Raw genomic sequence first — 25,172 nt, forward strand, 5'->3', positions numbered from 1 at the left:
ATGTCAGTGTGTGTGTGTGTCTGTGTGTGTTTTTTGTACCTACACGTGTGTGTGTCCCGCATCTGGGAGGAATTATAGAGAGAAGTAGGTGTGATTTAACCTAAAGTGGGTGGATTTGGTGAATTGCATAGGTTATACTGCATGCTACTGTCTGTAACAAGCTCGACCTGGAGCCAATTAACTGCACGTAATCTGTTCCAGATGTTCACTGGGACAAACAGCACTCTTGGGGATCTTCAGATGTGGAGCCAATAGGGAGTGTTGTGATTATGAGAGATTTTTACACACTGTTCCACTAAATCAGAGCTCCAAATGCATAATCTCACACTCAAGAAGGCCTTATGCCATTTCCCAAAGGAATACAAAGAGTCCAGAACTTATTAGATGGATGGTAAATCGTCAAAAATATTATTTGAGGAGCAAGGAATATAAAATTTTGCATGTGAACTTCATTGATTTCTCTTATTTATTTATATCTATTTGTTGCAAGAACGTATAATTATAGTGAAAAAATAGACTATATGCATAGGAAAAGAAAATACATGATAAGTCTTCACACCTGAAAACCCTGAACTTAGACGTAGGATCATTTCTCAGGTATGTGTGTGCTTGTGTGTGTGTGTGTGTGTGTGTGTGTGTGTGTGTGTGTGTGTAGGTTGGAGAAGGGAGAAAAAGAATCCTTGATTTCTTAATTTATAAAGAGCTATTTGTTCTTCATACCTTTGTGGTGCACATGAGGTCACTTGAGAATTTTTTATCTAACTCACGAGACACAAAGAGCTATGACCATCCCCAAATTAAAGGTACTACCAGTATAAACTCACTTTAGCCTAACTGTAACTCATATTTTTGAGTTATTGTTTGATCAGATGGTTTTCCTATAGAGTACATAGACTGATCAATTTAGTAACATTACTTCCTGGCAGGGACATGGAACATAGTGACAAAGAACCAAACAGAAATTATAGAATAAACTTGAACAACAAAGAGACAACATAGGCAAACAAGGAGAAACTTTATGTTTGCAGAGAGATATCTTATATTCCATTGATCAAGTGCAGTGACAGCAAAGCAGAATGCAAGTGGGATGAATGAAGGCTCACTGGAATGGTGCTTGGAATGCTAAAATTGTCATTTACATTTATTTTATGTCATCCTTTTCCAATTTCTCTTTCTGTGTTTTCTAATATACATGATATTCTACTACTTTAGTACCATCGAGGGTATGCAATCACTGCTCAAGTGTACAGTATTATTACCAATGGATGGAATTTATAGTGTAGGAACTTTTGGTTGATGAATTTTAACTGTCCATTAATAGACTTCATTGCCTTCAGATGTCATGAATTCTTCATCAATTGATATATTCCAAAGTAGTCTGTCAGACCATCTGATTTTTCAGAGATCATGAAAAAAGAGACTTACATGCCACACTCTATGTCAGTAAGAATAAATTACAGTAATTCCATTTTTATTTTGCAGTGGTTTAAACACAACGTTTGTATTTCTAAAATACAATGAAAGTATATTGTATAAATGCCTGCTCACCAAAGCACCACTGTTACATGTTACTTGAGTTTGGAAGACTTATAGCCTTGTACTTAGAGCCAGATCAAATTCTCCATGATCTTACCTCTAATGAATCCAGCTCAATAAAAAATAATAGAATAATGAGATTTCAGAACATACATGTGTAACATGTTAGATTTAATATTATGGGTTACATTTTTTTCCTGAACATGACAGTAACAGCAAAACCATGCTTACATTGTAAAGAAGTCCTAAAGAAATCAGTGCCTCCGAAGCCCAAACTGCTCAAATAATTAACACAGTTAGAAAAAATTAATAAGACATGACTATAAATGACTTTGCTAGCCATCTTCTTTAGCCTATATCTCATATTAATTGGCTACTCAAAGCAGATCACTAATGGTTATCAATTTGTTGGGTCAGAGAAAGCAACAACAGCATAATCATAGTTTGTTTCTCTTTAAATTTGATTAATCCACAATTCAAAGTTTTAAGATTTTTCTTTCCAAATTCTCATTTTCTAGAGAGCATTTTGATCCATGCATCTTTTCATGACCAAGATAACCTTATCCCTCACGCTTTGGAATTCTGATATACTTTTTGAGAATTATAGGATATCTTGTCAAATTTTAATGTCTGCCTTTTGTATTCAAAATATAAATGTATATTATTTAAACTGATTGTTTTTTAAAACTTAACATCCTACACCTCAAATATTCTGATACGTGCCCTCTGCAGTTTAAAAAGAGATTTTTAAGTAAATGAAATATTGAATAAAGCAGATTAGGAATTACTGTAATTAAGAAGGCAAAACGATCATAGTTTCTTGAAATAAAAAGAGTTAACCATGTGTCTGTTATTGAGAAGTTTCTCTATTTTATTCCTTTTATCTTTTAGGAATATCATTAGCATCAAAACAGAATCATGTTCTGGTAAATATCCAAAAGTTTTAACTTTCTTTCCTAAAGCACACGTTTAGCTATTAATTTAGACATTGAGTTACATGCCCAATAAAAATTTTCCCAGACTTTATAATACTGATCTACTATTTCTGCTATGTGGGCAATAAATGGATTTAAATCTTTTAAAAAATTGACTCTTCAATGATCGAATACACAAATTTTCTATATACCAATTAATTTATTGGCCCAATGGTCTCTGTATCAGCAGAAATAATTGTGCATCTCATGTAGCTTTTCTTTCAAAGCTACGTAGGTATCTTATTACACTTAAAAATATTCTCATGGTGCTTTTACTTCAGCAGCGCTTACAACAAGGACGGAGCAGTGCAAAGACACGCAGAGAGGAGCACAGCACCAGCATAGGAATGACAGACAAACATGTACAGTTAAGAATTTCTTTTTATTTCCTGACCTGTGTGGTGGTGCTGTTTTTTACAATTTTCACGTGTATGTTATATTTTCCAATTAAAAATATTTATTGAAAAGATTAGTTATGCTACAAGAAGGAAACAAAGTTTTTTTTTTATTGCTTAGCGGATACTTTACAGGACTGTGAGACAAGAGATTCATCATATCCTCAAAAACAATATACAGAGGTTATTAGTTGCCAAGCTGTAAAAATGATATCAACCTATTATATAAAACTACTTATGTATAGGAAATAGTAAAGTAAGTTCCTATAGTAAAACTAAATTATAACATGGGTTCACACTATATTTAATTTAGGATCTAAAGGTTGTAACTACTGGAAACTAGTAAATAATAATGAACTAATTAAATTACGTTTTTAAGGCATGTGATATAGAACAATTATAAGGATTCTCTTTAAAACTCCTAACACTTTTAAATAAACAGACCAAGAAATCCAGTCAAATTACCAGCAACTCCAGTATCTAAAAGCAAACTTCTTAATCTGAAAAACAGGACAGAGCAGAAAAAATGTGACCCTGAACTTCATATTCCCATAAATTCTCCAGGAATGCAGGTACTTCTGAGACCAAAACACTTATGATAAGTTAAATGACTTTTTTAAAAAGCAAAAGGATGTGCTAAACACATGAACACAATTTATTTCTTTCTTCACTATTTAATGAAATGCCTAAGGGAAATAAACATTTCTAGCAATGTAAGGATTCCATATGCATAGCAAGAAGAGTTTAAATAATTCACTTCATAAACATAAAACTATCTGGGAATAAAAATAGGCAGCATGTGAAGGGAACTAAGTTCATATGCAGAATTTAGAAACTCAGTCGTCACATCAGATTTGAATTTCATGATAATTGACCCTACTCTGCTATAAATTAAATAGATAAGTAAATAGATAGATAAATAGATAAATAAATAAAATAACAATTTTAATGTAATTAAATGTGAAAGTCATTAATATTTTAAAATTTATCTTTTAGCAAATTGAATTCAACAACTGATGACTATTGTGTCTTTCTTAGGCAAATATTACAAGATAAGTTTGCACATGCTCTTTGTAGGGGCTGCTAGCCCAGAAAAGGGCTGGGTCTCTGAAGACAGTTATCTGTAATAGAACTCTGAATTTTGCCACAGATGATCTACCAGCTATTACCAGAAATTCAAAAGTTCCCAAGACGATGACCCAGTCCATACTCTCACATTTGGTTTAGTTCTGCTATTAAAATGCTAAAAATAATTTGAAAATAAAGTTGTAACTATTATACATAAACTAATATTATAATTTTCATTTTTGTACACTTATATGATTGCATTGTTAAATTTCTTCTACCTATAGTTCTAAACATGCCCAGTTATACCTTCCATAACTCCTCCAGGACATGTCAGAAGTAGAGTGGCATGGTGCTTGAGCACGCAGGCGCAAAGCCCAGGTCTGCCGCTGGCCTCCTGTTTATTCACGGGAAAGTTACTTAACTTCACTGTGTCTCACTTATCACATCTGAAATAGTAGATTATACCAGTATTTAACTCATTTGTTGTAAGGATTATAAACCATGATGTAAAGTACTACACCACGCCCAGTACATAGTAAGTGATCAATGTGTATTAGCCATTTTTAAATTACTGCATTTGATTTAATTTTCTATTAAGATTCTCTTTAAGTACAAAAGCAAATTATGGTTTTAAAGACATTTAATAATGACCTGAACATATACCTAGAGTTTATAAGGGCCGTAAAATAAAGAGTTCTCAGGGAACTATTATATAATTTCCAAAAGTATAAAGATAAATGAAGAAAATAATCACAGGTTACCACCAAGACAAACAAATGACAATGCAAGTAAATAAACAAACTTCATTTCTATGGCTTAAGCGGGGACAATCAGTGATGGTCTGAATTTTGTCATGAAGGATAAGATACAATTGTATCTGGAGTGCTTCCAGTGCTACTCATTTAAATTAAATGATGTACAAAACTACAGTGAGGTACCACTTCACACCAGTCAGAATGGCCATCATTAAAAAGTCTACAAATAACAAATGCTGGAGAGGATGTGGAGAAAAGGGAACCCTCCTACACTGTTGGTAGGAATGTAAGTTGGTGCAGCCACTATGGAAAACAGTATGGAGGTTCCTCACAAAACTAAAAATAGAATTACCATATGATCCAACAATCCCACTCCTGGGCATATAACTGGACAAAACTGTAATTCAAAAAGATACATGTGCCCCTATGTTCATAGCAGCACGATTCACAATAGCCAAGACATGGAAACAACCTAAATGTCCATCAACAGATGAACGGATAAAGAAGATGTGGTATATATATACAATGGAATACTACTCAGCCATAAAAAAAAGAATGAAATAATGCCATTTGCAGCAACATGGATGCAACTAGAGATTATCATACTAAGTGAAGTAAGTCTGAAATAGAAAGATAAATACCATATTATATCATTTATATGTGGAATCTAAAATATGACACAAATGAATCTATCTATGAAACAGAAACAGAATCACGGACATAGAGAATAGACTGGTGGTTGCGAAAGGGGAGGGGATTTGGGAGGGATGGAGTGGGAGGTTGGGGTCAGCAGATGTAAGCTATTATATATAGAATGGATAAACAACAAGATCCTACTGTATAGCACAGATAATTATATTCAATATCCTATGATAAATCATAATGGAAAAGCATATTTTTTTAAATGTATATATATATATATATATATAACTGAATCACTTTGCTGTACAGCAGTAATTAACACAACATTGTAAATCAACTATACTTCAATGAAAAAATAAATTAAATGATGTAGTTCTTTAAGAAAGAGAAAATAACTAAATATCCAATCAAATAATAACTTCATATAACAAATAGAATCAAAATAGAATAAACACTGGTGAATATGTATAATGCTTGACTTTAAGATTTTCACTTGTATTAAAAGATTAAAAGGATTAGGCTTCTTTTGGTGTCTTTTCCAGAAAGGATACTAGCTTCAAAGGGGAAAACAGGGAATTTTAATAACCTTGCGGGCTATGTAGAATTGAAGGATATACTATACTCAATGGTGTATTCAAAATATAGTAATGACATATGCTACAATTCAATATATCCTTTATATTGGATAATACATTACATACACATTTTAATTTTTTTGCATCTATCCTATCCATCTATCCTATTTAATTCAGTGTACTGTTTTCCATTCCTACCCCTCACCTTTATTTTTAAAATAGGTAAAAAGACCTTTCGCAAACTCTTATCAGTGTTCTTTACGTTTCACTTTCTTTAAAAAATTACCCTGTCCAGTTATGACGCTACTTAAGAAGTTTACATACTTTATATTTTATAAGTTGCTGACATCCTTTGACATATGTAAAGTATTAAATAGTTAATTAAAAGAATTTTCTTGCATGAAAAAATGTTTAAAAAGTTATATTTTATCCAAGATCAATTTTTTACAGTTTTTTACTAACCTTAAAATTGTTATTTATTATAAAGTATATTTTGAAATTCATAACAGCTTACAAAATGTGGTTGATCTAACTTCATTATTAACATCCTATGATTATCATAACACAGTAAAACATTGATATATAGCAGGAGCTCAAAAATAATTTTTAGTTTATTGACTATAATAACCCAGAAAATAGGAAAGCAATATCTCCTGACTGAAAGCAGAACAAAATTAGACCTTATGTTAATACTGAATTAGGTTTAGGTAAGTTAAAAAGTTAAAAAGTCAATTACATTTAAACCATTCCAGATCTGCAAACATGCCAAGTATTATTTATAACAGCTTACAAAATTGCTGTATTTACAGCATACCAGATTTGAGGTTGTCTCTCCCACATATTCAAAGAGCTATCGTGCATGTTAGATCATCTTCATATATCTACTAGCCCTAAGATGGAATATTAAAAGCATATATTAAAAAATTCCTTCCATATTCAATTATTATTCAAATACATATTTGCATAAGCATTTAATGTTTGTATAACATAAGCTTTACTGTCTTCAAAATGCATATTTCAATTCATGTGGATCAGACACTAATAAAACTAAAAATAATGTATAGACCAAATAGCATTATTGTAAAATGATAGAGTATTGTTTTATAATTAACACAAGTTTTAAACTTTATATATACCTTCATATGAAGATATCGTATTTTCGAGTATGACTCTATAACACTTTCTTTCAGAAACACTATTAGTTATACCAGATATGCAATATGGAAGCATAGTGTGGACCTTGTTAACAAGCTCATGGGTAAAGGTGAATTCATCCCTTTTACCTACATTCTCTTAGTACATATAAGAGAGTAGGTCCTAGACTAACACATTTGTATTTTAAAAGTAACTTGCAATTGCCCAGGGCATGAGCCATATGGCTGTGTGAAGAATGGATTTGGCTGCCGTCTTATGAAGTGAGACTGATAAGGTACCAGAAATTTCAACTTCTGTATCAGGTAGCCTGTTATTTCTAAACACCTTTCTTGTCTTTCTTATATAAATATATTTTGCTTTTTTTTTTGGATGATTGTTCTGTTAAAGTCGTGTGCTGAATATTTGGCTATCCAATTTTCCCTTCCACTCTCCTTGCCATCCTTATTTAGTTCCCTATCTACCAGTATCAGTTTCATTTTTCTTTTTCTTTTTTATTGCGATATAATTGACATATAACATTGTGTAAATTTAGTATCAGTTTCTGGGCTGTGTTAAATCCCATCCTTACCAGCTGTACCTGAAAAAGTGGATTTAAATGACCATCCCAGAAAATTAAATGCGATATCATACTGTCAACTGATTTACAGACCTTATTTAAATTTTGCCAATTGATCCACTCATGTCTTTTCCTGGTTTAGGATCCAATCCAGGATCACACCTTTTGTCTCCTTGTTTCTTAAACCTTCTTTAATTGGGGGCAGTTCCTCAGTTTCTTTGTCCTTCACGATGCTGATATTTTTTAACTGTACTGATTCCTTATTTTGTAGAATGTTCCTCATTTGCAACCCATTCATTTTTAAGCTTAAGCAACCAAGCGCGGCGATTCCCCGAGATCTCACAGAAATTAGTGGCAGAGCACCTTGTACACAAATAAAAGACTGCTGACTGTAAATAAATAAATAAGTAAAGAGATAAAAAATAAATGACCATCCCAAATCTTTCTGCCTCAATTAGAATAAGCAGGAGATTCCTGAGTTGAGCACACAGCTACAGATGTGTGCTCACTTTTATTTTTTACATATTTCTCTCTTAGAGAAAATATCATATCACCTCCTACGATATAACCTCTGAAGTTAACTCGTAAGTGAAACTAGCACTGTGGTCTGGATTTTAAAATACAGAATTCACTTTAGGTAATCTCTCAAAATCCTCAATAATTAACCTCATTTATTTTTACCATGTGTTATAGCAACTATTACAAAATTCTTGAATCTCCCAGGGGTAACACCGCCTTAAGGGCTTAGGCCCTGGCTCTGCGATGGTTTGGGCTGTAATCCCCGTTTTGCTACTTATCAGCTTTACATCCTGAAAGAATTCACTTAATTTCTCTAAGTCCAGTTTCCTCATCTGTAAAACAGGATTCTCAGTTCTTATTAAATATGGTTGTTACAAGAATAAAATGAGATAATGCATGGAAAGCACTTACGACCTTGTGTGGCATATAGGTAGCTCTCAAAAAATGTTAACTTAAAGTTCCGCCATTTTTCCATGAACTATGATAGCAACTATTTTTCCAAAGATAATAAGTGGGTATGAAACTTAAAAGGAAACCTGGAAACTCCCATGTACTCCTATCATGCTTGCAAATGTGTTTGTGTAATTTGGCATTAAAGTTCCCAACTTTCATCCCACAATGTAAGTTTTTTCCATGCACAAGTAGATAAGATAAGATCTCATGCTGCAGGAATAATAATACGTTATTTTCTCTGAATTTCCAGTTTGTTGAGTACTGGCGACATGAGCTGCCAAAATGAAATCCTAACCAAAAGAACACACTTGCTTTACTGGACATGGAAATTGTTAGAAAATAATAATAAAGGCCAAGTGAAAAATAAATGCTTTTTATATTAGAATATTCAATTTGGGGTTACTAAATGTGTTTGACAAAAGTCTTGGAACTGAGATTAATATTTAGAAACAGTTTTGAGGGTAAGCCAACCTAAGGTTACTTCTGAAAGCTTATTTGGATATTGTAAGAGCCAAAAGAGTTTATACACATAAAGAACTGTAGCTTTAAATTATAACTGCTGTACTTTTTCAAAGTATTCAAAAGAGTAAATTGTTATAGTATGGTAAAATCACAGTTTAAAAAATGTTTCCAAATAATATTTAGGCCATTCCCTACATCTCATAAGATTTGCATTTGTACCTTCCAGAACAAGTGTAATCTCCATCTGCAGACACATGTACTTCTTTTAAACCACATGAAAGCAAAGACATGAATCACATTCACCACTGTATCCCCAAAGTCTAGCACAGTGTCTGGCATGGAATAGGAGATGAGCATATATGTGTTAAATAAATGAAAGAAGCAGTTGATCTCTTCCTTTTTCCTTCACCAGCCCACTTATATGATGTATGGTGATGAAGCAGCCAAAAATCTCCATATGTCACCTCTGTGTGCTATCATGAAGACTTTAAAAGCCTGTGTAGCCTTAAGAGTACCAGACAACACAGCCAAAATAAATAAATAAATAAATAGCGTTCCCTTTAAAAAAAAAAAAGAGTACCAGAAACATAGGGAAACTTTGGATCAAAATAGAATGACCCATGTCTGCTACAAAGATTCATATCCACAGAAAATAGGAGGAATGACTGAGTGGGTCAGGAACATTCTTGGTATTTCTGGGTATCTTTTTCCAAGAGTTTTCAGAATCACATTTTTCTCACCTCACTTGAGAATGTTGCAGAAAACCCCTGTATGTAGAGGGGCCATGAAATCGTAAAAAGTTTGAAATCTGGAGTCAGGTGGGCTTGGGCATGAGTTCTAGTTTTACCACTTTCTAGACAAGAATTTCTTCAAAATTTAGGAAAAATAGCAACTTTGATATGTTATTTGATTTGAAATAGTACACATTAAATTCCCTCTCCACATAGTATGTGTAAAATAAACATTAGCCATTACGATGATTATTCCTTAATACAGATTAAGATAGTTCCGTTCCCCCAACTGGGTGTCGTCTGCCAACGAATCCTGTTGGTACCTATTGGGAACTGAGCGAATGCCCATCAGTAATTTGGGAAATTTTGTTAAGTTTCACTCTCCCTATATCCCCGTTGGTCTCAGTGGAGAAAGTTTTATAATAAGAAAATATTTTAATGTGATTCTTTCTTTACTATCACCTTTATACTTCCCCTTTGTCTCCTTCTGTTAATTGTTGACTTTTATCTAGAAGACAAAGCACAAAATTGAACTTAGCAGAAATTAAGCACATATTTAAATACTCATCCTGTCTTTACAACCACCATAGTCCTAAAACATTCACAGCACAAATGTTTTCCTAAGTAAATACATACCCAGATTCAAACGGGGTAGGAGAGCAGTGTCTAAGTGGTAAAATATGCAAGCCACTTAGAGAAAAGTAGAAATGTAGAGGTTATTGCTGTCTTGGCCAAGAAAGAATGTGAAGTTCCATTGTAATAGTGCATGCATGCATCTTTTGGAATGTCAAAGAACAGGAAAAAATTCTTGATTATAAAATGATGAGAGAAAAAGATATCTTCCTATCCTTGGCACTTCAAAAAAATCAGTTTTTCAGGCACTCTTCAATAAAATTCTTGTATTGCATTACTCTAATAAAGAGTTCTCTTTTTGAACGTTACTATGTAACTTACTATTTTAAGTTTAAGTGAGTAAGTACTATTTTACTTACTCACTCAAAAAGGGATGACTGCCAGGAACTGTGATAAGCATCAGTGTGAAGTAGGCACACAACTGTGATTTCTCAAATACTGCATTTGAACCATTTGAAACAGGCACATGTATCATCCACCCACCTAGGGAAAATTTGTAAGTTCATCTATTTTAAGAAAAATTATTATATTCTATAAATGGTATTTTATGGTAAGGTTTAAAGCAATTAAATTATACAACTGTCTATAAACATGTTTTTAACTTCAAATCTGTAAAAAGGATTAAAATAATTACCATTGAAAGATAAATTATGCCTTATTGTTGCTAAAAATGAATGTGCATCAACTGGGAGAAGATTTTCAACTGGGGGAAACATTTTTGATATTTTGCTATTTGTAGATTTCTGTCATATAACTTCTACTATTAAAATCTGACTTTTTAATATATGTCAACTTCTCCAGCGATTATTTTATAAAGGACACAGAGAAATATGAACAGGGAAGAATCATGTTGTAGCGGAAAGAGCAATAAAGCCCTAAGGCCTGATGGAAGTCCTGGCTTTGCCTCCTACAGGACATCTTATCTTCAGGAATTTAATTAACCACTCAGAGTGTTAGAGTTCTTTTACGTAAATTTAGTATGTTAATATGTCATCAACCTAACAGGGATATTATGTAGTTCTAGTAAAGTGCACATAAATATTCTGAAAATAATTAACAGGCAACATACATAAACCTATTTCTTAAAAGAGGTTAATTTTTTCAACTTACTTCAATCTTGCTTTCTAAAGGATCAGTGTTATTGGATCGTATCTAGTGTAGAGTCAGTTATCAGAAAGCCTGCTTTCAGATCTATTCTTACTTCTCTTTATCAAATAGAGAAGTAACATATGTATGGGAAGAAAAGGCGGTATCTATTCTTTACTAAACAAGGCTGTCATCTGTGTCAGTCATGTCATTTAGTAACATACATGTTACTTTATGTCTAGGATTAATTTTTTTACTCCATTTTCAAGGTCACTAAGGGAGCCTTAAGTGGCTGTTACTATATGCCTGGGTTAGTACAATTGGTATTCTGGACTCCAGCTGTAGACTACAATCTTGGGAATGCCTGATGTTTCCAGATGTGTTTGTTTTCATAAAGTGTTTGCTTTCATAATGCCATCTCTAATTTAAAATATAAACTCCCTTGCTTGGTATGCCAGTTCCTTCCTCACACAAATTACTTTCTCTCTCTATTCCTCAATGTGTACTCCCTGTTCCAGTCAAGATGGTCAACTAACACATGCCATCCAAATCATGTTCATTTCCTTCTCCCTGTGCATGATATCCTGCTCTCCCAGATCCAATCGCATCCAAAAAGCATTTATGGATAAATTCCAAGTCAAAATATTCACTTTCTATCACGATCACATTTTTTTTCTACCACACTAACTTACAGTCAAATTATCTTGTATATTGCCTGAACTGTACACGCCTCCTGTCTCTCCAAAAATATTGGAAGGTGATTAAACACAGAAAACGTATATTCTTTCAAATCTCCCTTAAATAGCCCATAGAAGCTGACTAGGCTCAAAGTAAAAGTCTAATAAATGTTTTTTAGATAGGTAAGAAATGAACAAATTAAAGGGAAAACATTAAAAAAAAAATCTGTTCTTCTGACTTATTAAACACTAAATGAATTTGGGCGATACAACGTTCTATAAATTTTCTAAGAGAAATAAATGAGATTCTTTAATAACCTGAAAATCACATGTAAATTTGTGATAGAGAACCTAACTATTGGGTTGGCCAAAAGGTTCGTTCGGGTTTTCCCATAACAGCTTACCAAAAACCCGAACGAACTTTTTGGCCAACCCAGTATTGTAAGGAATTAGAAAGGTAGATAGGTCATGCTTTATGAATAAAAGAAAATATTGAGGTGTAGATGAAGAAACATAATGCTACCCCTTAAGTACTAGTTAATAAGCTGTTAACAAAGGTGGATCAAAAGTCTGATAATGATAATCAACATGGAATTGATTAGAAGTTAAAAAAGAAAGAATGGGCCAACATAAAACATGATTGCATTTCATGGCTGACAGACAATGTATCTGTAAACACGACAAATGCAGTGTAACTCTACTCAGGCACAAGAAAAGTACATCATGGAGTTATTTTATGAGTTAACCTAAGATAACAATACTCATGTTCTTAAAAATACAGGATATCACAGCAGTTATAGTATTTTCATTTCGTGTTCACTTACTTATACAGATGATATCAGGTTAGAAGACCTATGTAATATGTAAAGAATATGGAGTAAATACGTAAACTGATGTATAAAGCATTTAACACTGAAATATATGGGAAGTTAATATCAAACTATATGGTAAAACTCACATTCTTTGAATGACTCCATTACTTTAAATTATACTTAGTGTAATCAACACAGTCCTCATACAAAGGGCAAAACCAAGATACTTCATTTTCACCCTCCTAGAATTTTTCATTCTTTTTAACAGCAACCATAACTGAGCAACATCTTCTTGTAATAATGGATTGGTCTTTAATGGAAAACATCATGATATAAACAAATATTTGACTACCTTTTGGAAGAAAGCAGTATCATCATGGATTCCCGATACTAATTTGAGCCCAGGTTCTGCCACCAGCAAGTTTTTTGCCTCAGATAATTTATGTGGCTTTATTATGGTCTGAATGTTTCCGCCCCCCCACCCACCTAAAATTCATATGTTGAAATCTTAACGTCCAAAGATGATGGCATTCGTAGATGGAGCCTTTGATAGATGGTTAAGTCATGAGCGTGAACCATCATGAATGGGATTAGCGCCTTATAAAAAGAGGCTCCAGAGAGACCCCCTAGCTCTTTCCGCCATGTAAGGACACAAGAAGAAGGCACTAGCTACAAACCAGGAAGAAGGCTCTCACCAGAAGACAACCATGCTGACGCCTTGATCCTGGACTTCAAGCCTCCAAAACGGCGAGCAATAGATTTCTGTTATTTATAAGTTACCCAGTTGGTAGCATTTTGTTATAGCAGTTCAAGACCTCTCTAGGTTTTACTGTCCTTTCCTTTAAAACATGAAAGCTGGAACTATTGCAACTTTAAGGTCTTTTCTAAGTATAATATTAGCAATAAGAGTGCTAACCTTTATTTTTAGATTTTACCCCCATATCCATAACATATACTAAGTATAGTATTGAGTTTGATTTTGCAAAAATGATTCAGAGTGATTTAAACAATCAGGTTTACTCAAGAAAAACCAAGAGTATCACAGACATAATCATTCCAGAATTCCAAGACAGGTAGGAACAAAGCCCCATGAAAAGTTTCAATACAGATGTATAAAATACGAAAAACTGCTATTCAAGTTAACTGCTTTTCTTTAAAATTTAAAAAAATGAAAACATTTTACTTCACCAAATGCTTTAAACTTAAAGCTACAGAGACATGACACTGATATAACAAGATATCTATACTACTTGCATTTTGAAAATATTTTTGTTTTTCTCGCAAAAAAAGACTATAGGATGCAAAGTCAAAATATAGTAATTCATTTTTATAATTACTATTGTCAGCATAATCTCTAACCAAATGAAATGGTTGGACATTTGTAGAAAAGAAGATGAAGGGGCATCTTGAAATAGCTAGGCTGCTTTGGTTGAAACATACCATAAACAAGAATGTTAGAGAAATTTGTAATAAATTTATTTATGGCAAAGGAATATATTTGTTTGATATTATTAAATGTCACAACATAAACTTGTAAGTGAAATGAACAATAGAATTTAGTAATACAGCAGTGTCAGTTATTAGAAAATCTAGTTACCAGAAAATGATATGCTCAAACGTGGTATATTTCTGTTAGAGGACATTAAGCAATTGTGAAATGAATAAGAGAAAGAAAATTATTAATCTAAGTAATTGGAGTTTCATTCCTTAAAAAGTTAGACATAATATCTAACACTAGATTTATCATTTTTGTCAATCTGAGAAACTATTAGCAAAATGATCAAGACTATATTTTTAAAATGGATTATATTTGTTCACAGTATTTATCAATTATACTGTTATAAGTAAATAATATTCTGATATTATCATAAATAGCAATATAGTAATAACATTATACACATTAATGTTTTCACCATAGCTTATTTGGCGAAATATAAAGAAGAGGAAAATCAAGAAGGGCTTAGACAATGCAAAATATGTATAAAAATTTCAACATTAATTAAATTTACTTAAGTTCAGATGGGCAACTATTTTACAAGCTATTTGTTATATAATTAATAGTTATTGCAAATCTCCACTTTCTCTGAAAGTGCGGAATTTCTTTGGAAGCTTTAGAATTTCAAGAATGAAAGAAAATTTAGGTTTAAATATTTTTTCTTAAGGGGATATTTTTACATTATTAAAGAACTACTTTGTAGCCATTGTCATTTAATTGATTTGTATAAACAACATATTAAATTATTTTTAAAAGTATTCAACATAATATACAATAATTTTCTATATAATAATTCATACTTGTGGAAAAACTGCTGAACTATAATATGAGCAAAGAGAATTCAAAAATTGTTTCTTATAAAGAGTTGTCCTAAGTTTGGATGCACAGCTAACTAAAGTATATGCTCTATGAGTCATAGGTATGCAACACAGGTCAAGTGATATGTTTTCCTGGAAGGGAGAGAGGGAGGGAGGGAGGGAGGGAGGGAGGAAAGGAGAGCCAGAATGAAGGAGTATCTCCTATGGTGGTAATGCTGATAGTTTTAAATTCATTCAGTTACTACTTATAGAGCATCTGCAATGTGACAGATGCTCTTCTAGGTGTTGGGGATAAAACAGAGAAACAAATAGATATGTTCCTGCTCCCAATGGAGCTTACATTCTATTAAGGATGGGTACAGAGAGACAGAGAGTAGTCAATACACATATCACACAGGCCATGACAAGGGCTACAGAAAAAAAAATATGAAAAAGAGAAGAATGGAGAATGCCCCTGGTTGAGGCTTGCAGTTTTAAAGAGGATGCTTACAGAAGGCCTCGAAGAAAAGTTAAACTGAAGCAAAGATCTGGAAAAGGTCAAAATTCGGTGAATGAAACACGCAAAATTTTAGCTGTGGAGGTGGCAAAAAGTGATGGTCGGATTCTGCATGTGACCTGAAAACGGAGCTAACACCATTTACTGAGAGACTAGATACGGAATGTGAGAGAGGGTGCTCAAGAGGAGGCTTGCAGGGAGACCCAGATTTGGGTGTTGAATACGTTAAATTTGCCTACTGGACATCCACCTGGCAACACTGAGAAGACAAGAGCGAATTAAAGTCAGAAGTAGAGGGGAGCAGTCAGGGGTAGAAGTACACCTTTGATAGTCTCCAGCATGTAGATGGCATTTATGAGAGGTGAGATTGCCAAGGGCGGGAGTGCAGGTAGAGGAAAGAACAGGTGCACGCACTGATCCCAGGCATGTTCCATGTTCCAAAGTCAGGGAGATGAGGCAGAATCAGCAACTAAGACTAGGAAAAAGCTGCTAGTGAGAGGGGAGGAAAAGCAAAGTGTGTGGGGCTCTGGATCCGCGTGTGATCCTTAGAGGAAGATGAAGTGATCAAGAGAGCCACTGTGTTAAATATGTCAACAAGGGAGATCTGAGAATTAACTATTAGATGTAAATGGTACTAAGAGTTAGGCAACACATAAAAATATCAACTGTAATCCAAACAGATATCTATTTATATGCTTTTAACAATGAAAATATCATTTTTACCTCAGCAAACGCTTTAAATCTAAGGCTTAAAACAACCTGAAGTCAATGTAACAAGATAATATTTCTGCCGAAATTTCTCACAGAGTCTATAGATGAATGCTGTTTTTTAAGAATAAAGCTTTTAAATACATTGTGAAAACATTTCTAAGAAAGTGAATTAATATTATTTATTATACCTTATTTAATCTAACCTAAGATGCTAATATATTATCCTGTACATCCTCATGTTAGGTCTCACCAAGAAAAAAATGTTGCCGAACTATGATATACCATTGTTTGTAAGATCCATCCTATTTTCACAGATGTTAAAACAGGAAAAAATACTCATCTTTGAATTCATGAAATGCTACAGAATCATCCCCTTTTTGTGGCTAGACTAAGACACACATTCTATTTCTTTATCAAAAAATAAGACAGTAAACACTGTAACTTATAGTACTTTTGCAGAATAAGCAATTATTCCCACAACGGAATAATAACAACAAACACACTTAATCACTACCTTTTTTTCCTCCCAGGGTAAAGGTCAAAGCGACAGAGTTAAACTCTCTGTGCATGCTGAAATTATCGAGCAGTTAAAATATTACTACATGCTACTATTAATGTGGCCTATAATTTTTAATGTATATATGTGAAAAATATTTACTGATATATTAGTAAAATTAAATTTGTAAGATGATTTATGAGATGACATTTCTAAAATATAATATTTCTTAACATAAGGAGACAAATATTCTATTTTATCTGATTTAAGATAATAACTGAACCACAACTGTGGATAACTATTAATTTATTCATTCAAGAGAATATTTACTGAGCACCTTCTAAGTGTCAAAGTGTCAAGCAACTTTCCAGGCACTGCACATACTGAGTGAACACAGAAAAAAGAATCTTTTCAAGCAGCTTGTATTTTAGAAAAAGGAACAGAAACCAAACACAAAGGAAATATAATGTGTCAGAATGTGGAAACTGCTATGGAATAAAACAGACAAGATTAAAAGGTGGGATGGGGAAGCTGCCATCTAAATGGGACAACTTACGTAAGTGACATTAAGTATGCTTACTGTGAACATTTAAAACATTTCTACTCTTTAAACAGTTACTGCATTCAAAGCAATAACAATTCTCATTTGGAGCTTTGTACTTACTGGGCAGAGGGTTAGAAAAATGTCTTGTTTCCTCCACCTTAACTAGAAGGAGAATGATTTTCTTTTTGAAGTGTAAAGAAATAGCCTCTGACCTCTCTTTTTTACCTGGTATTCTTCCTCTCTAGATATACCAGGTACGAAGGTAAAAATGTCCAAATGTATTTTCATGATGTGGTTACAAACTGTTAACATCTCAGTTGACATGAAAACTGAAAAGAGAAGCTCAAAACAAGTTTTTGAAGAACATAACAGAATTGCTTCTTTTTGAAATCCAAATCAGAGTAAAAATATAATCAGCCTACTCATATTCAATCAATCTTGAGATGAGTAATACGTGACTTCTTGGACTTGTAATTCTTACCATAGTTACATGTTCTCTGAACATAAGAACTAATTAAATTGAATGATATTATATGATACTATATATTATATATTGGGCTGAAATAAACACATAGAATCAATGGAAATGAACAAATGTGTTTAAGATTACTGTTCTTAAATTTTAGGGGGAGATATTTGGTCATCTAAGAGAAATCAGCTTAACATCAAGCTTTCATTTTTAAGTTCAATATGATTTTCTATAATGCATATTAATTTATTAAATAAGACTTCTGCATTTTCTCCCCTTCCTCAAATACGGAAAACTTTTTCATAGGACAGAGTAAAAATGCACAATATTAGAAATCACATAAGTTAAGTTCTGGTTTCAGCTCTGCCAATAAATCTCAGTGTGACTGTTGGCAAATTATTCTATCTTTGTGAATTGTGGTTTCCTCATCTTTAAATGAAGGGATTAGTGAAGATGGTCTTTAAGGTGTCTTACTGTTCTAATGTGTACAAGATCACTTACATTATAAGAAAAAAGTTGAGACATTCTTCATCATGATGTTATTCCAAACATCAGCACACACAATTCGGTCCTACCTGTTACAACAGAGTTCTTCTTATTTATTATTTCCTGACTCTGTCATATGTCATTTACTCGGTATAATCTATAGTCTGCAACTTGCAAGACATGAACACATTATTATCAGTTTCTGATTACCACAGAGTCCTTATTAAGAGCCAGATCTACTTAATCCAAGTTTCCAGAAGTTTTTGTGAGGGAATGGCTTCATGCTGAATGAATGAATGCATAACATGACAAGTGATGGGAGTGAAAGGAGTTGGAAAAACTCTTTTATTAGAGCAATATTCTCTGTTTTGTTACCCTAAAACTTCAAAATGCATTTAGAATTCTCAAAAGAAGAAAAATCTGCTTTAATCTTCTTATCGTAGAGAGACTTGATATTTCTTAGCAAAGTTCCAGTGCTGTTTTTGTACCAACTAGTTTATTATCAAGAAAAACAAATTTAATATCATTAAAACAACCTATGGGATTCTACACCACAAAACAAAGACATAACCCAATGCACTGACTAAAGTCTAGGGGTTCTTTACATTCTTTCACAATACACAATATTTTAGTGTAAACGTCAAGGTAAATTTTACCACTGGTTAATTATTTTATTAATAATAGATTGTAATTATTACAGAAGTAGTATATTTGCACTCTACACAGTTAAACCACAGACAAGCAAAAAGAAGAAAATAAAGACATCATATTTCTATTCACACTCCACTCAGAGATTACCACTGTTAAAATCTTGCTTATCTTTCCATATTCTTCCATATATATTTTCTTATCACAAGATCATATCAAATATTCTATTTTGTATATTTATAAGTTAATTACCTCTATTTTGCCTGTCAATAAATTTTCATTTTATTTAATATCCAGTCCATATTAAATTTTTCACCATTGTCCCCAAATTGCTCTTTACAATTGGTTTGTCCAACTCAGGATCCAACTCAGTGTGACACACTGTACCTAGCTGTGTTACTCTCATTTTTAATCTAGCATACAAATCATCCCTTTTTTTCATGACATTAACTTATTGACAAGAGATAGAGATAGGTTCAAGTCATCCTTTTAAAAATGCTTTAACCTCTTCATAAACTTTAGTGTATTCAAGAGTTATTATTTGAAAACCATGTGTTAACTAACTGCACAGGATGCCTACTTCCCAAAGCTCTTGTTGGAATTCAGAGAAGATTAATCATTGTACTATCAGGGATTCTGAGCTAATTTTAAAAAGACTGAGTGTTCTCCTGACCCTTCTCCAGTGGGAGCAGGGCATGATGCATGCCTCCCGGACAGAGGAGCACTGGCCCTCATGAATGAGCATGAAGGTGTTCTAAGAACAAAGTCTTAGCTATCACTTAAATAAATGTCCCTTCTTTGTGATCTCTATAGAGCAATTTCCCCTCCTGTATATTTTCACCCATCACAATGAAATCTAACTAAGACTGTATTCCTGTTGGACTGAGTAGTACCAGTTTACCTAAATTAATGTTTATTTAGTATCTAATAATGTTTTCTATTGAGAGAAGCAGGGCTCTGTTTTCTCAAGGTTTTTGCCAAGTCTCATAAATCTGCAAAAAGGCAGTCAGTGTAACTCCTACTAATAACCAAAGTGGCCACACACAGAATAAACAAGGGCCTAGTTTATAAAGTCGTCACTGAGAGACCCTATTGGGGTAAATCTGGGTTTCTCAGTATTAATTTATGATGTGTGCAATGCACTTTGCACTCAAAAACAGAGAATAGGAAAAGAGTTAAAAAATGCATTTGAACAGAGCTTTAATACATTAATGTACTATTTAAATTTAACACCCACTCCCCCAAAAGAAAGAAAAGAAAAACAATGTGTTTCTGTGAATTATATGGAAGCTGGCAATGAATTTTAGTTGGTTTGGGTGTATAAGAATTTCTAAGCAATGAGATATCAACATGACTAAAAAACACAATTTGCTGGGTGTTTCTCCCCCAATTTTTAAATTATTCAAAGGTTTACTTAAAGCTTAAGGAGTCATTTCTTTACCAACATAACAGATTTTTGAGCCAAAAACGCCTAGTAAAATGTTGAGAAAGTGGTTAGTTTCATCTACAACTTCAGTATCAGCTAGAGTTACTTCCATATGAATTTTATTACTTTAAAAGTCAAAATTTATTTCAAGACATGAAATTACAACCTTATTTAAAACTCCACAATAAAAACTTTCTGAAGATGTCGTAATTTATTTATAAAAGACACAGACTACATCAGGGAAATAAGGAATCTAACTGTCTCATGGTGGTCCTATTTTTATTTAATCGTTCTCCATGGTAATACAGCATTTTCCCAATTTGCATTTGTCATGGATCTCAGAGAACAGGATGTAGACAACTTTTAGAAAGAAGAATAAAGCCCTTTGATATTTGTTTGGTTTCAGAGATCCCAGAAAGAGATTTTTCATAAGAAAGGAAAGAGGGGCTGCCATTTCCTAGTGTCTGAAAACCCTGTCAATATTTTCTTTAATTTTATGGCTCCGTTCATTTTCTCACTAGAAAGATTCCCAGACAAGCAATATGATGTGAATGTAATAACCTTTTCTCTTTTTGGCTGAGTGATAGTTTCTCAAAATAAATATAACCCATCTTATACATTTTTTTCCTGAATATCTCTCTCTTGAGCCATGAAGTGAAAAGATCTTCTCTGGGAATTCCAGAAGCTAAGACATTGCCACCTTAATTAGGAAAAGTAACATTAAGAGGAAGTCTACCTCAAACAGTTTGCTAAAACTTTTCTTCTCTCTTCAATAACCCTGCCTCTCATACCTTTAGCCATGAGGCAAAAATTACTTCCAACAAGAGCATCTTAAAACTTACTCACAAGAATGATAATGGATACGCACTACATACCAATCACGATGCTACATGTAATTAGATATGGAAATGAGATGACATGGCACACTCATATACAGTCAGCTAGAGAAGTAAAATGATTACCAGAGTACCTGACATACAAGGTCTAAGGTAAATGTTCATAATTTTATTATCACAGTAATTTCAAGATGATCAGAGATAAAAATAACATAAAAGTATGTTATTATATGTAATATTATATTTAATATCACTTCTAAAATATATACTAGTTCTGTCCAATAGAAATATAATGCAAGACACACACTTTAAAAAATTTTTGTAGCCACGTAAGTAGAAAGTAACAGGTGAAACCAATTTTTATAATCTATTTAATCCAATATATTAAAATATCATCATTTTAACATTTAATCAATAGATAAAGTACTAATCAGACGCTTTATGTTTTTCATTCTAAGTCTTCCAAATCAGCTGCGCAATTTACACTTTCAGCATTTCTCTATTTGAATGTTAGATTTTCATTCAAAATACTTGGTCTGTATTCAGATTTCATAAAATTTACAATTGCAAAAGGAGATTGAATGTACTATAGCTGTTTCAGACAAACTTAAAAGTTTTCCAATAACTGTATCGAGTACCACTTTTAAAATTTAGATTAATTAAAATTAAACAAAATAAAAGGTGAAATTAAAACTAGCTTTGAAACTTCTGTAAGATGCAGAAATCTGAACCTTTTGTTCTTGTCCCCAGAGGTAGAAAACATCATACTTTGCTGTGAGACAGAGGGGAAGGGATTCCTGGCGTGGAGATGATATTTTTCGCCTCAGACTTGACGTGACAGAAAAATGAACACAATTTACAGAAACACCAGAATTTCTGTGAGGATCTTTAGCAAGATTTCCAAGCATTTATACAGAGGCTTTTTTTTTAAGAGCTAGTCTGCAATATCCAACACTTTAAAGTGAGTCTAAAGCCCAAAATAAGCTTGTTCTTATCTTCCTTATGCCCTTCACCACTACTTTGAAACATCTGATTAATATAAAGCAGATATTAATACCTCACAGAATTTGCTTAGGATTTACCATGGATTCTTACTTTAATGCCAATCCGTTGATTAACATCCCAAAGATGGCAAAATTGTCATTACAAATCAATCTGGCTTTGGTGGCCACTGTACTTAACTAAGGAGAACAAATCAGTTTTGGAGGGAAATCCTGGAGCAGCTGGATAATATACACAGTTCTAGCTTGGCTTTCACTAGTGTTTAGTTTGGTTTATTTGTTTATAAGGCAAGGAGGAAAAATATAATCCTTGAAACCTCATTAGGAGTCTTCAAGACTCTGAATTGTTGAATATAAACGACAGCATCACTCTAATCTATCTTCTGAATTTTTAACCTCTTCCTGGAATAGTTCCATTCAAGTATAGGAATTATGAGGATAGAGGCTTCTACTTTTTATCCTTTATTTTATTCTGGCATAATGCTTGGTATATAACACATGTTCAACTTATTATGGAGAATGAAAGAAACCATGAGTAAGTGAATGATGAAGCCAAATATAAATTGTGAAGTATTGACATAGATGTGATGATCTGAACAACATATTATTGTTTTTGGAGGGGATAGACAAAAGTACATTTCTTAAATCAAACAATAATATAATCAGAAGATATTGATATATTTTATGCTATTGTTGTTATTTAATTTTTAGTTCTAAAGGTATTTAAGAACTGAATGACAAATTAAGAAACTGCATTTCTCCCCCACCATTTTACAGACACTTTTAAACTCAATCTATCCAAAATATCAGAGAAACTTGGCATTGCAAAAACTACCTTGGCTACCTTGCTGGACACTTGGAGTACTGAAAATACAACTCATAGGAAAGAACTTGAATAAAAGGAACAGGAAATTATCATGACTCAACCTTCTCACTGAGCAAGATAATACAGTGTGTTTAACAACAAAAAAATCATAAAATATCTGGTAGAGAGAAGGACCTATACTGGGGAGACTATACTACAAAGCTACATTAATCAGGACAGTATGGTACTGGCACAAAAACAGAAACATAGATCAATGGTACAGGATAGAAAGCCCAGAGATAAACCCATGTACCTATGGTCACCTAATATATGACAAAGGAGGTAAGAATATACAGTGGAGAAGAGACAGTCTCTTCAATAAGTGGTACTGGGAAAAGTGGACAGCTACATGTAAAAGAGTGAAATTAGAACACTCCCTAACACCATACACAGAAATAAACTCAAAATGGTTTAAAGACCAAAATGTAAGGGCAGACACTATCAAACTCTTAGAGGAAAACACAGGAAAAACACTCTTTGACATAAACCACAGCAAGATCTTTTTTTGACCCACCTCCTTGAGTAATGAAAATAAAAACAAAAATAAACAAATGGGACCTAATGAAACTTAAAAGCTTTTGCACAGCAAAGGAACACCATAAATAAGAGGAAAAGACAACCCTCAGAATGGGAGAAAATATTTGGAAATGAAGCAACAGACAAAGGATTAATCTCCAAAATATACAGACAGCTCATGGAGCTAAATATCAAAAAAATAAACAACCCAATAAAAAAATAGGTGGAAGACTTTAATAGACATTTCTCCAAAGGAGACATACAGATGGCCAAGAGGCACAAGAAAAGATGCTCAACATCACTAATTATTAGAGAAATGCAAATCACAACTACAATGAGGTATCACCTCACACCAGTCAGAATGGCCATCATCAAAAAATCTACAATAAATGCTGGAAAGGGTGTGGAGAAGAGGGAACCCTCTGGCACTGTTGGTGAGAATGTAAATTGATACAGCCACTGTGGAGATCAGTATGGAGGTTCCTTAAAAAACTAAAAATAGAACTACCATATGACCCAGCAATCCCACTACTGGGCATATACCCTGAGAAAACCATAATTCAAAATAACATATGTACCCCAATGTTCATTGCAGCACTATTTACAATAGCCAGGACATGGAAACAACCTAAATATTCAACGACAGATGAATGGATAAAGAAGATGTGGTACATATGTACAATGGAATATTACTGAGCCATAAAAAGGAATGAAATTGGGTCATTTGTAGAGATGTGGATGGACCTAGAGTCTGTCATACAGAGTGAAGTAAGTCAGAAAGAGAAAAACAAATATCATATATTAACGCATATATGTGGAATCTAGAAAAATGGTACAGATGAATCTGTCTCCAGGGCAGGAATAGAAACGTAGACATAGAGAATGGACATGTGGACATGGTGGGGGGATGGGGAGGGTGGGACGAATTGGGAGATTAGGATTGACATATATACACTGCCATGAGTAAAATAGATAGTGGGAACCTGCCATATAGCACAGGGAGCTCAGCTCGGTGCTCTGTGATGACCTAGATGGGTGGGATGGGGAGGGGTGGGAGGGAGGTCCAAGAGGGAGGGGATATATGTATACATATAGCTGATTCACTTCGTTGTACAGCAGAAACTAACACAACATTGTAAAGCAACTATACTCCAATTAAAAAAACTTACTTTCGATGACCCAAATACAAAACTTAAAGAGAGACTCAAAACATATACACATAAAGAAAAACTAGTTGGTATAAAAGGATAATTCAATACACCTTATATTTGTATAGTATTTTATCATTTTGCAATATATATATGTACACACACAAGACATCACATTTCACACATAC

General features: G+C 33.2%; 1 protein-coding gene across 4 annotated transcripts in view; it reads right to left on the minus strand.

Annotated features, from left to right (window-relative positions):
* Positions 1-25,172, minus strand: part of SEMA3D (semaphorin 3D) — a 206,956-nt gene that overhangs the window by 138,706 nt on the left and 43,078 nt on the right. The window contains exon 3 of one of the 4 annotated variants that reach the window (XM_061197664.1): positions 4,280-4,419. The exons of the other annotated variants lie outside the window; for them this stretch is intronic. The gene's annotated coding sequence lies outside the window, so the exon portion shown is untranslated. The remainder of the gene's footprint in view (positions 1-4,279; positions 4,420-25,172) is intronic. 4 annotated transcript variants of the gene reach the window in all.

Source organism: Eubalaena glacialis, chromosome 8, assembly GCF_028564815.1.
Source record: "Eubalaena glacialis isolate mEubGla1 chromosome 8, mEubGla1.1.hap2.+ XY, whole genome shotgun sequence".
Classification (NCBI taxonomy): Eukaryota; Metazoa; Chordata; class Mammalia; order Artiodactyla; family Balaenidae; genus Eubalaena; species Eubalaena glacialis.